Source organism: Moschus berezovskii, chromosome 23, assembly GCF_049115385.1.
Source record: "Moschus berezovskii isolate FMDL1 chromosome 23, NW_MosBer_1.0, whole genome shotgun sequence".
Taxonomy (NCBI): Eukaryota; Metazoa; Chordata; class Mammalia; order Artiodactyla; family Moschidae; genus Moschus; species Moschus berezovskii.
Genome location: NC_142482.1, coordinates 22,376,061 through 22,383,919, shown reverse-complemented (window position 1 = coordinate 22,383,919; position 7,859 = coordinate 22,376,061).

Here is a 7,859-nt window from a genome sequence, read left to right as displayed (position 1 = left end):
CCTTCCAGAGTTTCTTTGAACAAACACCTGCCTGGAAGAAAAGCTGTAACAAACCTAGGTCTGTACAGTCAAAGCTATGGCTTTTTCCAGTAGTCATGTACAGATGTGAGAGTTGGACCATAAAGTAGGCTGAGCACTGAAGAACTGATGCTTTTCGAACTGTGGCATTGGAAAAGACTCTTTAGAGTCCCTTGGGCAGCAAGGAGATCAAACCAGTCAATCCTAAAGGAAATCAACCCTCAATATTCAATGGAAAGACTGATGCTGAAGCTCTAATACTTTGGTCACCTGATGAGAAGAGATGACTCATTGGAAAAGACCCTGATTTGGGAAGGATTGAGGGCATGAGAAGGGGATGACAGAGGATGAAGCAGTTGGATGGCATCATTGACTCAATGGACATGAGTTTGAGCAAACTCCAGGAGATAGTGGACAGGAAAGCCTGGTGTGCTACAGTCCATGGGGTCTCAAAGAGTTGGACACGACTGAGTGACTGAACAACAACAATATATATTCACCCTCAAAAGGTAGCATGTAATTCCCTGGTGGCTTAGATGGTAAAGAGTCTGCCTGCACTGTGGGAGACCTGGGTTTCATCCCTGGGTCAAGAAGATTTCCTGGAGAAGGAAATGGCAACCCACTCCAGTATTCTTGCCTGGGAAATGCCAGGGATGGAGAAGCCTGGCAGACTACAGTCCATGGGGTTGCAAAGAGTTGGACATGACTGATCGACTTCACTTAATTAACAGACACTGTTCTGTACCTTGATAGCATGGTGGTCAGGTACTACTCCTCTTACAAATGTTAACTTATTTACTCTTCATAAGAACATTAGGAGATAGGTATTATTATTATTAGCTCTATAGTAAGTCCCCTACATCCAAATGAGTTCCATTTGGAGAGTGTGTTCCTAAGTCCAATTTGTTCGTAGTCCAACAGAGTTAGCCTAGGTACTCAACTAACATGACTGGCCATCAGTTCAGTTCAGTCACTCAGTTGTGTCAGATTCTTTGTGACCCCATGGACTGCAGCACACCAGGCTTCCCTGTCCATCACCAATTCCCCGAACTTGCTCAAACTTATGACCATCAAGTTGGTGATGCCATCCAACCATCTCATCCTCTGCCGTCCCCTTCTCCTGCTGCCTTCAATCATTGCCTGTGTCAGGGTCTTTTCCAATGAGTCAGCTCTTCATATCAGGTGGCCAAAGTATTGGAGCTTCCGCTTCAGCATCAGTTCTTCTAATGAATATTCAGAGCTGCTTCCCTTGTGGCTCAGCTCATAAAGAATTCGCCTGCAATGCAGGAGACCTGGATTTGATCCCTGGGTTGGGAAGATCCCCTGGAGAAGGGAAAGGCTACCCACTCCAGTATTCTGGCCTGGAGAATTCCATGGACTGTATAGTCCATGGGGTCTCAAAGAGTTGGACACAACTGAGTGACTTTCACTTTTCCTTTAGGACTGACCAGTTGGATCTCCTTGCAGTCAAAGGGACTCTCAAGAGTCTTCTCCAACACCACAGTTCAAAAGCATCAATTCTTTGGCATTAGCTTTCTTTATAGTCCAACTCTCACATCCATACATGACCACTGGAAAAATCATAGCTTTGACTGGACTGAACTTTGTTGGCAAAGTAATGTCTCTGCTTTTTAATATGCTGTCTAGGTTGGTCATAGGTGTTCTTCCAAGGAGCAAGTGTCTTTTAATTTCATGGCTGTAGTCACATCTTCAGTGATTTTAGAGCCCCCCAAAATAAAGCCTCTCACCATTTCCACTGTTTCCCCATCTATTTGCCATGAACTGATGGGACTGGATGCCATGATCTTAGTTTTTTAAATGTTGAGTTTTAAGCCAACTCGTTCACTTTCATCAAAGAGGCTCTTAAAGTTCTTTTTTGCTTTCTTCCATATGATTGGTTATATAGTACTGTAATAGGTTTATAACATTTTTCACACAAATAATGCAAACACAAACAAATGTAAAAACAAACACAAAAATAAAACATTTATAATCTTACAAAACAGTACTTTGAAAAGTATGGGGACTTCCCTGATGGGGAAGGTTCAGTCCCTGGTGAGGCAACAGCTAGATCCCGTATGCCGCCAACTAAAAAGATCTCATACACTGCAATTAAAGATCCTGTGTGCTTCAACTAAGACCCAGCACAGCCAAATAAATAAATATATATTTTTAAAAGTCCAGTAGTTCAGTACAACAGTTAGCATATAGGGGCTGTCATCGAAGGACTAGGCAACAAGAGTTACTGACTAAAGGAAGGAGGAAACGTGGTAGATGGTACAGCTGAAGGATCGTCAGTTGTAAGAGATGGACAGCAAGCTACAATTTGACTCACACCTGACACTGATGGCACAGGTTCTAGTTCCTCGCTGGAATAAGATTTGCATTCGCATCTTTGAAAGTTCATATGTAAGGGACACACTATATTTTTACTATTAGGGAAACTAAGGCAGTATTTTGTAGAGAGGCAGTACAGAAGGTAACTAAGTTGCTCAAGAGCACATAGCCAGTAAGTGACATAGTTGGGTTTCCAAGCCAGCTGGTTATCCTCAGAGTCCAGGGACTTAACCACTTTGCTGTACTGCCTCTAGGAGAGCTGGCCATGGTCCACAGAGAGCCTGTCAGACGATGCACAGGATTCTGTTAAATGTATGCAGCATCATTTATCTCATCAGTCCTCTCTTTATGGATACCTAAACTGTTTCTAATCACTCGGTACTGTAAGCCATGCTGAAATAAATAACCATGTACCTTTTGTATAAAGGCAGGTCTATTTGTTGAATAGGGGTTTCCTGGTGGCTCAGTGGTAAAGAATCTGCTTGCCAATGCAGGAGACGTGGGTTTGATCCCTGGGTCAGGAAGGTCACCTGGAGAAGGAAATGGCAACCCACTCCAGTGTGCTTGCCTGGGACAGAGGAGCCTGGTAGGCTATAGTCCGTGGGGTGGCAATAAAGTCAGACATGACTGAGTATCTGTTGAATACACTTCCAGTGCTGGGATTGCCAGGTGAAGGGTACACATTCGCAACTTTGCTAATCCTGCCATCCTACCTTCCCCGGGGCTACACCACTTTACATGTCCTCAGTTCTCTGTTCCCCTCAGCCTCTCCAGCAGATTGCTATGAAACTTCTTAATTTTTTCCAAATTAGCAGGTTCAGTTCAGTTCAGTCGCTCAGTCGTGTCCGACTCTCCGCGACCCCATGAATCACAGCACGCCAGGCCTCCCTGTCCATCACCAACTCCCGGAGTTCACTCAAACTCATGTCCACAGAGTCGGTGATGCCATCCAGCCATCTCATTCTCCGTCGTCCCCTTCTCCTCCCGCCCCCAACCTTTCCCAGCATCAGAGTCTTTTCCAGTGAGTCAACTCGTCGCATGAGGTGGCCAAAGTATTGCAGTTTCAGCTTTAGCATCAGTCCCTCCAATGAACATCCAGGATTGATCTCCTCTAGAATGGACTGGTTGGATCTCCTTGCAGTATAAGGGACTCTCAAGAGTCTTCTCCAACACCACAGTTCAAAAGCATCGATTCTTCGGCGGTCAGCCTTCTTCACAGTCCAACTCTCACATCCATACATGACCACGGGAAAAACCATTGCCTTGACTAGACGGACCTTGGTTGGCAAAGTAATGTCTCTGCTTTTTAATATACTATCAAGGTTGGTCATAACTTTCCTTCCAAGGAGCAAGCGTCTTTTAATTTCATGAATTAGCAGGTTAAAAATGATTATCTCAGAATAATGTTAATTTGCACATCTTTTACAATGGGAGAGTATGGGCATCTTCTATGTTCAGAAGCTATTTGGCATTTTGTTTTAATGTGGATGGTCTATGCATGTCCTTTGCTCATTCTTCTATTGGGTCTCTGGTCTTGTTCTTACTGGTTTCTAGGTGCTTATGATTTCTCAACGTTAAGTCAATAGTGTCTACACATTTGGCTTTTTTTTTTTTTAAAGGATTTTCTTTTTTTAAAAATTTATTTATTTGACTTCAAGGCATGTGGGATCTTAGTTCCCCAAACAAGGATCAAACTTGCACCCCTTGCATTGAAAGTGTGGAATCTTAACCACTGGACTGCCACAGAAGTCCCCACCTTTGGCTTTTTGGCAGGTTATTAAGGCTTCTTCCACATGTATTGGTTTGCTTTAGTGGTTACAATCTCCCTCCGCTTCCTCTGGAGAGAGAGGGAGCTGAAGTAGGTACACACGGGTGATGGGCAGGTAGGCACCACACCTGGAGCAGCCAGGGGCTGTGAAAAGGTGGCAGCTGGGATCCACTGAGTACCTGGGTCTGGGTCAGAAGAGCATCTGACCTAGATGGCCTCTCTAACGGTGGCATTCGGGCCAAAGGGGAGGCCGTGGAGGGGTCGGAGGGAAGATCACTCACCCTTAAGGGGAGAAGCACCTGGTCTAGGTGGACAGCACGGGAGGCCCCCGCACCCGCCATCTGCAGAGATGAACATGAAGTTGGTCTGTGGCTGCAAGTCCAGGACCAGGGGTTCCCTTGGCTCTGCAGATCTCGCAGAATACAACCTCCGCCCCCCTAGGAGTGCTGTCCATCCGCGAAGCCAGTGAGTCCTCGGGCACTCTGGGACTCCACTCCCACAGGGGCCAGCCCCCTGCCTCCCCCAAGCCGACCTGTGGGAGTGGAAGCCGGATCCCGCTCTTTTATTTCCCAGCAGGATATCAATTACCAGAGCACCCCGTGCGCCCGCTCACCGGAACCCCAGTGCACAGCGCCTGGCACTATTTGAGATTTCATCCCATCAGAGTTCCCAGTTTCGGGGGTCAAGTTCGGGTTTCGGGGAGGGCCTAGGAGTGCTGACTAGGGCCCAGCAGCCGCAGCCCCTGGAGCTTCATGAAGGACAACCGGCGGCTCCCTCACCTCCGCGTGCCGTGCAGCTGAGAGCCTGATGGCCGAACCACGCGGCAGCGCACAGGGCCGCCCGCCCCTTCCCCACCTCAGGGCTTGATGCGGATTCTGGTGAATGACCCGTGTTTAGAACCTGGGCCATTCCTGGGGCACAAGTCCTGTAGGAAAAGCCTTTTCACCTAAAAGTCTTTGAACATATGAGGAACAGAAAAGTCCCTTTAAAATTCTTTTTGTTGTTCCTGATTTACAGTGTCGTGTTTAATGTCTGCTGTGTACAAAGTGACTCAGTTATACATACATATGTTCTTTTTCATATTATTTTCCACTATAGCTTATCAAAGAATATTGAATACAGTTATCAGTGCTGTACAGTAGGACTTTGTCGTTTATCCATCTATATATAATAGTTTGCACCTATTGCTAATCTCAACCTCCTAATCCTTCCCTCCTCAAAATCCCCTCCCTCTCGGCAACCACGAGTCTGTTCTCTACGTCTGCGACTCTGTTTCTGTTTTGTAGGTAGGTTCATTTGTGTCATATTTTTGGAGAAGGAAATGGCAATCCACTCCAGTATTCTTGCCTGGAGAATCCCAGGGACAGAGGAGCCTGGTGGGCTGCCCTCTGTGGGGTCGCACAGAGCCGGACACGACTGATGTGACTTAGCAGTAGCAGCAGCAGTTAGATTCCACATGAACGTGATATCATATGGTATTTGTCTTTCTCACTTCACTTAGTATGATAATCTCTAGGTTCATCCATGTTGTTGCAAATGGTATTGTTTCATAGTTTTTAATGACTGGGGAACATTTAATATTCATTTATATATATATATAATTGTTGTTTCCATGCCTTGGCTATTGTAAATAATGTTCCTGTGAACATAGGGGTGCACGTATCTTTTCTGAATTATAGTTTTGTTTGGGTATGTGCCCAGGAGTGGAATTGCTGGATCATAGGGCAATTCTATTTTTAGTTTTTTGAGGCACCTCCATACTGTTTTCCATAGTGGCTTCACCAATTTACATTCTCACCAACAGTGTAGAACGGTTCCCTTTTTTCCACGCCCTCTCTAGCACTTATTATTTGTAGACTAAAAAAGTCCCTTTTATTTATGACTGGACTGGAGGTGCTGACTGCAAGAGAATGAAAGGTGAGGGTAGGAGTCAGCATGTGGAAATGAAAGAAAAAACAAATTACATTCCAGGAAGATGACTGGCTTCAAAGTTTCAGGTGCTACTGGGGGTTGTGTGTGACCTTAGGTCTTTCAGAGACAGTGAGGGAAATTCCTGCCCATCTCTGAAACTGGGAGGACCACATCTGTGGTTGATAATGCCTGCAAAATTCAGGGGTTTCCCTCTCAGCATAGTTTTTGTGTTTTCATGGAGGCAGAACAGACAGAAAGGAGTGGAATTTGTCCCCACCCTCCAGCCAAACATAGGAAAACAGACCCCTCTGACTCAGGTATCATAGTTTTGAATTTGGGGGCTGTTGGTCTCAAATATTACAGAATAGGGAACCACATTCAAAATGCAATTGGCAGTTGGTCCCTAGAGTTCTGGAAGTCCTGGCTGACAGGACTGTGCAGGCCTGCCCCGACACCTGCATGACACTGGCTCAGTCTCTGAGATTTACAACATACAGCTTTTTAAAACTTGTTTTCTGGCTGTGGTGGATCTTCACTGCTGCACACAGGCTTTCCCTAGTTGTGGCGAGCGGGGGCTGCTCTTGGTGCAGTGCACACACTTTCTACTGCAGAGGCTTCTCTTGTTGCAGAGCACGCATTCCAGGGCTCGTGGGCTTCCGCAGTTGCAGCACGTGGGCTCAGTAGTTGCTGCTCTTGGGCTCAAGAGCATTGGCTCAGTAGTTGTGGAGCATGGGCTTAGTGACTCCATGACATGTGGGATCTTCCCAGACCAGGGATCAAAACTGTGTCCCTGGCATTGCAAGGCAGATTCTTAACCACTGGACTATCAGGGAAGCCCCACCAAATAAATTTTTGTGTCTCCCTTCTGCATCATCAGACTGACCTCCCTTGGAGACTCTAAAGTCCTACTGCTGTCCTCCACACACCCTTTTCCTTGCATCCACGCTAGGTGTAGGTGTTAGCATTCAAATGACATCTCATTCTGCTCTCCGCTTGTCCCTGACTACTGAGGCATCCTGCCATATGTTTATTAGTGGATCTGCTCTATTGCAGAGCTTCTCGACTGAGCGGTTTTTCTCTCCCTCCCCAGGGACATGTGGCAATGTCTGCAGACATTTTTGGTTATCACAACTCGTGAGTTGGGGAGGGGTGAGGCTGGCATCTAGTGGCACCGGGGATGCTGCTATGTATCATATAAAGCGCCCACAGCAAGGGGCTGTCAGACCCAAAGTGTCTACAGTGCTGGGAAGGTTCTTTGTCTTAAAAAAAAAAATCAATTTAGAGATGCTCTTGACCTGTCTCAGGCATTTTATTTTTATAAATAATTTATTTATTTATTTGTCTGTGCTGGGTCTTCTCTCTAGTTGAGGCACTTGGCCTCTCAATGCAGTGGCTTCTCTGGTTGCAGAGTATGGGCTCTAAGGAGTGCAGGTTTCAGGGGTTGTGGCACATGCGCTCAGTAGTTGCGGGCCCCCCGGCTCTAGAGCACAAGCTCAGTAGTTGTGGCACATGGGCTTAGGTGGCCATGCCCGCATGCCGCAGGGTCTTCCCAGGAATTGGGGATCAAACCCGTGTCTCCCTGGGTTGGTAGGCAGACTCTTTACCACTGAGCCACCCAGGGACGCCCTCAGGCATTGTATCTGCCATCTGCATTGCAACGGGGAATTTTGGAATTCCCCCAAATCCATCCTCTTTTAATCTTGCTTATGGTATCTTTTGACACACATGTAAAAATCAATGCAGTCAAATATGTGCTTCACTTTTTATTACAGTCTTTGCTGTATTATGGTTGAGGCTCTGCTCCTTGTTCAGTGCATATGGTTTT